At 53.7% G+C, this 9,039-nt stretch overlaps 1 pseudogene; it reads left to right on the top strand.

Moving 5' to 3' along the window:
• Positions 1-1,487: 1,487 nt before the first annotated feature.
• Positions 1,488-2,708, top strand: LOC139704318 (protein L-Myc pseudogene; annotated as a pseudogene).
• Positions 2,709-9,039: the final 6,331 nt, after the last annotated feature.

The raw sequence follows: 9,039 nt of genomic DNA, 5'->3' as shown, positions 1-9,039 counted from the left end.
AGGGCCTGGGAGAGCCCTTGGCACCAGATCCTGGCGCAGAACCCAGAGCGGAGATGGGAGGCAGGGAGGCCAGGAGGCCCTCGCTCACCTGCCGGGAGTTTTCCCTTTTAAATAAACAGACCTGCGGCTGGCCGGCCAGTTCTCTCCCGTTTTTCAGAGCAACACTTATGTACTGATGGCTGTGCATTGTCATGTGAACGGGAGCTGGAATCCTCCTTGGCACAGTGATGGGGGAGGAAGGTCAGAAGACGAAGGATCACACTCAAAAACTGAGAATCACCTTTGTTTTGTATTCACCCATGATGAGAACCAATCACCACCACAGAGAAGGGGAGAAAACTAAAGGTCAGGTCTCTCCCTGGCAACATGAATCCACACAACTGACAGTCGTTTACTGAGTGACTCCTATGTGCCAGGCAAAACTAAGCACCTACTATGTGCTGGGCTCTCAAGTTACAGAGGTGAGCAGAACCACATCCCTGACCCAGCCCTGTCCCCAGAAGGGACCCTTGTTCGCTGCCCCTTGCTTTACCTTCCCAGAAATGAGCTAGGTGATCTCTGCCTCAGCCTCCTGAGGAGCTGGGATTACAGGTGGAGGCCACACGCATGGGCTGATTGTCATTTGTGTGTCTGTTTCCCCCACACCAAGGTCATAATCGTCTTCAGGAGTCACCTATACCTTATGCACCTCTTCCCATGTCCAGCACAGGGACTGGTGTGAGGTAGGTATGTGATAGACATTCTACCAATGAATCAGTGGACGGTGGATCAGTGGACAGTGAATCAGTGGATGGTAAAACAATGGATGGTGAATCAGTGGATGGTGAATCAGTGGACGGTGAATCAGTGGATGGTGAATCAGTGGACGGTGAATCAGTGGATGGAGGGGTGGCTGAGGCTTGTCTTTCCACCCCTGTCCTATGCTGCACCAAACTCTCCTTCATCGTCCATCCAGGGTTTCACTGCTGAACAGTTAGGGCACATTTCAAGGCTCTAAATGCTTTCACTCAGATAATACCTGGCAGGACTATAGGCAGAAGACTTCAGGATGCAACTTGAGTCCTTTAAACACATGATCAATTTCTGCACAGCAATATGGTAAGGAAGTCTAGAAGTCCCCACAAAAAGCTAACCACAAAATTATCATATGAATAAATAATAAAAGTAGGAACTTTCCCCCTCAAAAAATTATTTTTCACAGATGTTCACTGAAAAGGGGGAAATAATCCAAAAGTTCAAAAACAATCAAATGGATAAACAATTGTGGTATATCCATACAATGGAATATTACTCAACCATGAATATGAATGAAGTACTAACATGATTAGGTTAAACCTTGAAAACATTATGCTAAGTGAAATAGACCACACACATGAGGTCAGATATGACATGATTCCATTTCTGCAAAATATACAAGAATTGGTGCGGGCTGCCGGGCTGCCCCGAGCCTGCGGGGAGCCGGTCCGCTCCAGGCGGCGGGCAGCGGGAGCGAGGGAGCGGACATGGACTTCGACTCGTACCAGCACTATTTCTACGACTATGACTGCGGGGAGGATTTCTACCGCTCCACGGCGCCCAGCGAGGACATCTGGAAGAAATTCGAGCTGGTGCTGTCGCCCCCCACGTCGCCGCCCTGGGGCTCTGGTCCCGGCGCCGGCGACCCAGCCCCTGGGATTGGCCCCCCGGAGCCGTGGCCTGGAGGGGGGGCTGGGGACGAGGCGGAATCTCGGGGTCACTCTAAAGCTTCGGGAAGGAACTACGCTTCCATCATCCGCCGTGACTGCATGTGGAGCGGCTTCTCTGCCCGGGAAAGGCTGGAGAGAGCGGTGAGCGACCGGCTCACCCCCGGCGCCCCCCGGGGGAACCCGCCCAAGGCGCCCGCCATCCCGGACTGCACTCCCAGCCTTGAAGCCGGCAACCCGGCGCCCGCCACCCCCTGTCAGCTGGGAGAACCCAAGACCCAGGCCTGCTCTGGGTCCGAGAGCCCAAGCGACTCGGAGAGTGAAGAAATTGATGTTGTGACAGTGGAGAAGACACAGTCTCTGGGTATACGGAAGCCAGTCACCATCACGGTGAGAGCAGATCCTTTGGATCCCTGCATGAGACACCCCCACATCTCCATCCATCAGCAACAGCGCAACTATGCTGCCCGTTTTCCTCCAGAAAGTTGCTCCCAAGAAGAGGTCCAGAGAGGGGTCCCCAAGAAGAGACTCTGGAGAGAGAAGCCCCCCGAGGAGAAGGAGGATGAGGAGGATGAAGAGATTGTGAGTCCCCCGCCTGTGGAAAGTGAGACTCCTCAGTCCTGCCACCCCAAACCTGTCAGTTCTGCTACTGAGGATGTGACCAAGAGGAAGAACCATAATTTCTTGGAGCGCAAAAGACGGAATGACCTCCGCTCTAGGTTCTTAGCCCTGAGGGACCAGGTACCCACCCTGGCCAGCTGCTCGAAGGCCCCCAAAGTAGTGATCCTGAGCAAGGCCTTGGAATACTTGCAAGCCCTGGTGGGCGCTGAGACGAGGATGGCTACAGAGAAAAGGCAGCTGCGGTGCCGGCAGCAGCAACTGCAGAAAAGAATTGCGTACCTCAGTGGCTACAAACTGACCAAAAGCCTGACTCTTCTGTCTTACAAAGACAGTGTATTTTTTAACCTCCCTTTCCCCTTTAGTAATTTGCACATTTTGGTTACGGTGGGACAGTCTGAACAGTAGATCCCAGAATGCATTGCAGCCAGTGCACACACAATAAGGGCTTGCATTCTTGGAAACTTTGAAACAGCTCTCCCTCTTTCCTGACTCATGGGAGTGCTGTGTCCTCTCTGGCGCCTTTGGCTTCTCAGCAGGCAGCTGACTGAGGAGCCTTGGGGTCAGCCTAGCCCACTAGCTCTGAAGAAAAGGCTGACAGATGCTATGCAACAGGTGGTGGATGTTGGGGGTGGGGGGATCCAGCCTGCATGAAATCTCACACTCTGCAGGAGCTTTACGCTAGGAAAGGATGCTCCCGCTGGTGTCTCTGGGGGTGATGCAAGGACAGCTGGGCCTGGATGCTCTCCCTGAGGCTCCTTTTTCCAGGAGACACACGAGCTGTCTTGGGTGAAGGCAAGCTCACAGACTTGAACAACATGGACCATTACCTCACTGTCAGACACTTTACAGTACCTAAAGAGTGCAAACCTTTAGTTTATATTATGATGTTAGGGGACACCTGTCTACTTACTCTGAATGCTGCGACCTTGAGAACATTGAAAAAGCTTGGCCTCAGATTCTTTGTCTTAGAGCCCTTTGGACCCTCTCCTCTGAAGGAGGGACCTTTCTGTCCTTACTTAAAGGACATTTTTTTGACTCATTCTGCTTTTGTTATGCAATGGGCTCTACAGTACCCTTTCCCACAGGTCAAAATATTTCCTCCAAGAAACAGGAAAATGGATCCTGGCTTGGGGCCTGGGAAAGGCTTGGAGTCCTGGCCCATGAACTTGTTCCCTGCCCAGGTGTTTTCCAAGGGGCATTTGAGGCCCATCATGGGATCTTTTCTCAAGGCAGGTGTAAGGCACCTCAGAAGGAAGCACTCTGTAACTCTTCCTCTTTCTACCTACCTGCCTCTCATCTCAATCCTTGACTCCATTTGAAGTTCTACTGGAACTGTGCAAACCTGTCCTTCTCATGCAACTCCAAGGAGCTTGCTGGCTCTGTAGCCACCAACCTGGTTCCCTGCTAGTCTGACATGAGTCAGATCCTTTTCCCAGAATCTGGGCCTTACTGAGGTTCTGAGAGCCATTAGGACTCATCCAGTGCTCCAGAAGGTGGACTTATTTCTTGGTGGATCTTAAAAGCGCCTGCAGGAGCTCTGTTTAACCAACCATAATGGATTTTGCCCCAGCTGGACTCTCTAGCTCTAAGTGGAATCGAGGTGCAGCCTCCAATCTGGGAAAGACACCCAACCCAGCAAATGTCATGTGGGCAAGCACAGGAACCCCTAAGCCTGTCCTGGAAGAAGGATCAGCCTCTCTGCTGCCCAGGACAGCAGGTGCCTTCTGGCTCTGGGTTTGGAATTGGGGAGGGGGGAAGGAAAGCACAGTTTGAGGCTCTGTCAAACCAGCTGCTATTTCCAAACCCACTGTCCACCATGGTTTCTTTCTGAGTTTGCTTCCTGGCCTCAGAATCCCAGTGGAAATTTTGGAACTAGCCACTCTACCTTGTGGAGCAGGATTTTCAGGAGCCAGCTGACTTCTGGAATTGTCTTAGGAGGACAGGTGGGGAGGGGAGTAGTTTACTAATGTCTCACCTTGATGGCTCGTGTTTTATAAGCTGCTTCTGGGTATTATGCTGGGGTGAGTCTTTTTTTTTATATACTGTATTTTTGTATGCATTTTGCAAAGTGGTGTTAACTGTTTTTGTACAAGGAAAAAAAAAACCTCCTGGGCAATTCTGTTGCAACGGTCTGATTTTATTTTGAAAGGCAAGTTTACCTGAAATTTTGTGTTTAGTTGTGATTACTGATTGCCTGATTTTAAACTGTTGCCTTCTGGGACATCTTCTAATAAAAGATTTCTCAAAAAAAAAAAAAAAAAAAAAATATATATATATATATATATATATATATATATATATATATATATACAAAAATTGGGAAATCCAGAGAAAAATAACATAGATCAGAGGTTGCCAGGGCCGAGCGCCACAGTTTTGGAACTTGATAGAGGCAGTGTTTGCATCACTCTGTGAATGTGATAAAACCCTATTTTAATTCTGTATTATGTGAATTTTATCTTATTTTTTTAAAGTCCTTAAGCAACAAAGCAACGATGCACCCAGCTCATTCCCTCCCTGCTTCCTGCTGGGTGTGGCCTGGCTGACAGAAAGCTGGGCGGGACATGGTCCTGAGCAGCCGTACCAGTTGTTAAGTGGCCATAAAGCCTGGTTCCAAGGAAGGAGTTGCCTCCAGAGGGCAGGTCTGAGCAGGACCCAAATGTCAGAGAGGAAGAGGAGGGAGACAAGGAGAGAGAAAGTAGAGGAGAAAAAGAAAAGGAAGGGGTCCTGGAGGACCTGTGACTCCTGAGGACACCCCACTAACCAACACATTAGTAGGAATTAGGAAAAGAAAGCAGAAAATCAGTGCTGTCCTCCCAGGTGACAATCCATCCCACAGGCCAACTGAGGTCCAGCTGTGGGCCTTTGGGTGGGTTCTGGGAGAAGGAGGCCACCTCCCTGGCCCTGCATGGGGAGCCCCACATTCCTAGGGACTGTCTGGGGTGAGCGAGGGCATCCCATGCTGGGCCTGGGCATTACCTCCTCCTCTGAGTCCCCTCTGCCTCTGGAAAACTGTGTTCTGTAGAGGAGTATAGAGACGTCTCCAGAAGTCTGCCAAACAGGAAGTGCAGACAGATCCCCGTTCCCCAAGAGTAGGGATGTTCTTGGCAACTTCTTGGTCAGATAAGTGTAGCAGAAGGGACGCTGTGAGGTGAGGTCACACAAGAGCGCACAGCTGGGGTCCTCCCCTGAGACAGTCCTGGGAACACAGCCACCATGTTGTGAGGAAGCCCAGACCACACGCAGAGGCCACCCGTGAGCCTCTGCCCCCACAGCAGCTGCCAGGGTCAACTCCCGGGCTGCAAGTGAACCAGGCCCCAGAACCTCCCACTCCTACTCATGGGGCCACCCTAGAGGTGCCTCGCGAGACAGAGGAGCCTGTGGCAACTCACAGATCCCCGAGAAAAATTAACACATAAAATCATGAAAAATCACTGAATATGTTTAAGATAATTAATTTAAACATGAATCACATTTTTAAGTTGCTGACTTTGGGGACATGTGTCTATAACCTCATGACAGACAACTGGGTGGATGGGCAGTTCTCAAAGGGCCTCCCCCCATCCCAAGGTGAATGCTCCATCCTTTATGGGCTGAATCAGGTCCCTCCAACTGCCACCAAACCCTGTGTTGAAGTCCTGACCCCAGTACCCCCGAATGCGACTGTGTTTGGAGTATTCAAAGAGGTGACTGAGGTAATGTGAGGTCATTGAGGACAGCATGGCAGGTTCTTCTATGAAGAGCAGATCTAAAAAGCAGAAACAGCAAGGGATAAGATGGCTTTCTACAAGCCAAGGAGAGAGGCCTCCCAAGACGCCCACCCTGATGGCTCTTGGCCTTGGGCTTGCAGCCCCCAGAACCAGGAGGACATAGATCCCCATTGCTCCAGCCACCCGGCCTGGGGTGCTCTGTTACAGCAGCGCTCGCAGACTCATACAGCCCCGGGAGGCAATTTCCTGGTGGAAGACACAGTGTGAAGTTTGGTGCCTCAGTGGGCCCTCAGTCTGTCACCCAGCCAGGGGTGGATCCTCCCGACCTCATGGGGGTGACCCCACTGTGAGACCTGAGTGCAGCAAGAGTCACCCTGAGGTGGTTCCCCAGAACCAAACCCCAGGCTGCCTCCGGGGCAGACATTGCCAGTCCACCCCAGAGCACTCCACCAGCCCCACCTTGTTCTCCAGCTGGGCACCTTCTGGGTGGACCAACAGGGGACAGATTTCCCTGGGCTCAGCTCAGAAGGGCCTGGCTAAGGCGGACTGAGTCATGCTTGGGGGGTCTTTAGCCTCCCTGGGGGTTACCTTTGCAGACACTGGCCCAGGAGGTCCCCAAGATGAACTTGCCAGCCACACTGTCACCTGCAATGTGTTACGTAGAGAAGTGTCCTAGTGTGACTGGACCCAAGGCCGGGGGGGACAACAGGGGGAAAAATACTGATAATTATCCCAAAATAAATAGATAAATAAAACTGTCCCACCCACATGACACTCAGTCATCGGCTCAAGAGAGTTTAGCAAAACCCAGATCTGGGGTCTGAGGGACCCCATTCTACCCACTGTTGTCACCCTGGAGTTGACAGCAAACAGCCAAGCCAGCTCTATGTCCACAGGGCCTGTTAGGTGGCCCTAGAGAAGGCCCAGGTGCAGCTCTTCTGTTAGTCTCCCGGGTGACCTTCTCAAGTCCCAGTGTCATCAGCACCCCCTGGAATCTGGAGGTGCAGAGGTGGTGCTGTGGGCCTCCTTTCAGACCCTCAGTGATGTCAGCTCTTTCTTGCCGCAGTGCCTTTGCACAGGCGGCTCCCCTGGCCTTCACGTTGAGACTTCTAATGCTGCCTGTGGTCTTCACCCTCCAGCCTCCTTTCTGACCGGGCTGCCCTCCTCCCCTACCCTTACGGCTCCTCTTCACTTCCTCAGGGTCACTTATTGAACCTCCCAATTTGACTTCCATGGTGTTTCCTTAGCTCACTGTAGGGCCTCCCACTCAATAGAGAGCCAGCAGGGTCCAAGATGGTGCTGCACTATTCCCCAGGGCTCCAGTGCTGACCACAGACCTAGCATGTAGGTGCTCAATAAAAGGACTGCTGGGTGAACTCACTGATGGGCAGAGTCAGTGCTCGGGTCTCTGTGCTGTCGGTAAAGGAGTGAGTGACCATAAGGTGTGTAGAAAGGTCAGTCTCATGTCTGTCACATGAGCTGGCACTGACCACTTGCCCAGCCCAAGGCCTGACCCAGAAGGAACTTTCACAGTTACTTATTGAGTTGTCTTGCTGCTTGTCCTGTGTAGACCGCAGAGTAGGCTCCGCACAACCGAGAACTGCCAAGTGGACACAGCCCTGACACACCCACAGGGACACAGGGGACAACGACGGCCAGAGGCCTCCAGGGTGGTCTGATATGAGGAAAGCAAGGCTCAGAGAGAGTAATATGCTGCCCCAAGGCCACACAGCACTCTGAGGCAGGCTTGCACAGGACTGGGAGTTCTGGTCTTCATCCTCCTGTGGTGGCCATGTGTCCCCAAAAAGATTCCTTCCCTTGTGGCCCTTGCTACATGGCCATAAAGGGTCTGGGGGTGCCAGCAGGGTTGGAGAGGTCAGAGACACCCCTGTCCCTAACCCCAGACCTCGAGCCTGTCTCATGGTGATCTGCGGTGGCCGCTTGGTGGCACTGTGGAGTCACCACTGACTGGCAGCCACCCCGGGGACCCCAGTCCAGTCCAGCTTGACAGAGAGGCCTCAGGGGGTGCTCTGTGCTGACCTTATTGCAGACGAGGAGGGGGAGGCGTAGAGAGGGGCTGGCCAGCCCTGCCTGAGCCGCTCAACTGATCTGGGAGGAAGGAAGCTGTTTACTGAGCACCTACTGTGCGCCATGCTGGGAACCGCCCCCACCACTGGGACAAGGGAGGGGAGGCTGACTCCACGCAGGGGGAGATCTACTCTGGCTCCCAGGTGGAGGCTGGCTCCTCTGCTTCAGCCAAAGGCCAGGGAGGCCACGCAGAGGGCTGTGGCAAGGGGCAGCGGCCAGCCCAGGGCCCCTGGTGCGTGGGGAGGGGAGGCCAGGGGACGGAGCCCTTCAGGGCATGCACCCAGTAGCCATTAATTCACCCAGGCTTCATCAAGGTCAGGACCAAGGCACAAGTCTCCCTGGAGACACAGGAGAGGTGATAAGAAGGATCCTGGGGGCAGAGACAGTCACCAAGACGACACAGCGGGCCATCTCAATCCCATGCTGTCCACAAGCCCCAGACTCGGACACCAGTGAGGACCCACCTCACAGGGGTGAGGACAGCACCCGGCCAGGACGTCCTGCTGCAAGGGACGTTTCTGCCCAGAGGGGACCGGCCGGTCCCCCTGCCCCACCCCTGGCCAGACCCCCTAGGCCAGCAGGGACGGCTGGGCAGGGTGGGGGCTCCGGGGCCCAAGGGGAGGCAGGGTGCAGAGGGGTGTCCACCGCTCCCAGAGCCCAGCAGCCCCTATGCTCATGGGACCAGGGGACACGGTGACATAGGACTGTCACCAGGGAGGGTGACATGGAAAGGGACAGGCAGCACGAGGGCCCTGGCAGCAGAGAACAAGGGACAGAGAACAAAGCTGGGGCCCAGGGCTCAGGAGAGGGTATGGCGGAGCCCAGAAACAGAGGCCCGAGAGCACAGAGCTAGGACCAAGGACCCGGAGGACACAGGACGGGCAGGGAAGGCAGGAGGCGCTCCTGGAGGAATGTTGGAGAGGGAAAGGCCAGAGGCC

Source organism: Marmota flaviventris, unplaced genomic scaffold (assembly GCF_047511675.1).
Source record: "Marmota flaviventris isolate mMarFla1 unplaced genomic scaffold, mMarFla1.hap1 Scaffold_49, whole genome shotgun sequence".
Taxonomy (NCBI): domain Eukaryota; kingdom Metazoa; phylum Chordata; class Mammalia; order Rodentia; family Sciuridae; genus Marmota; species Marmota flaviventris.
The sequence above is the reverse complement of the archived record's forward strand: the minus strand, read 5'-3'. Positions and strand labels throughout refer to the sequence as shown.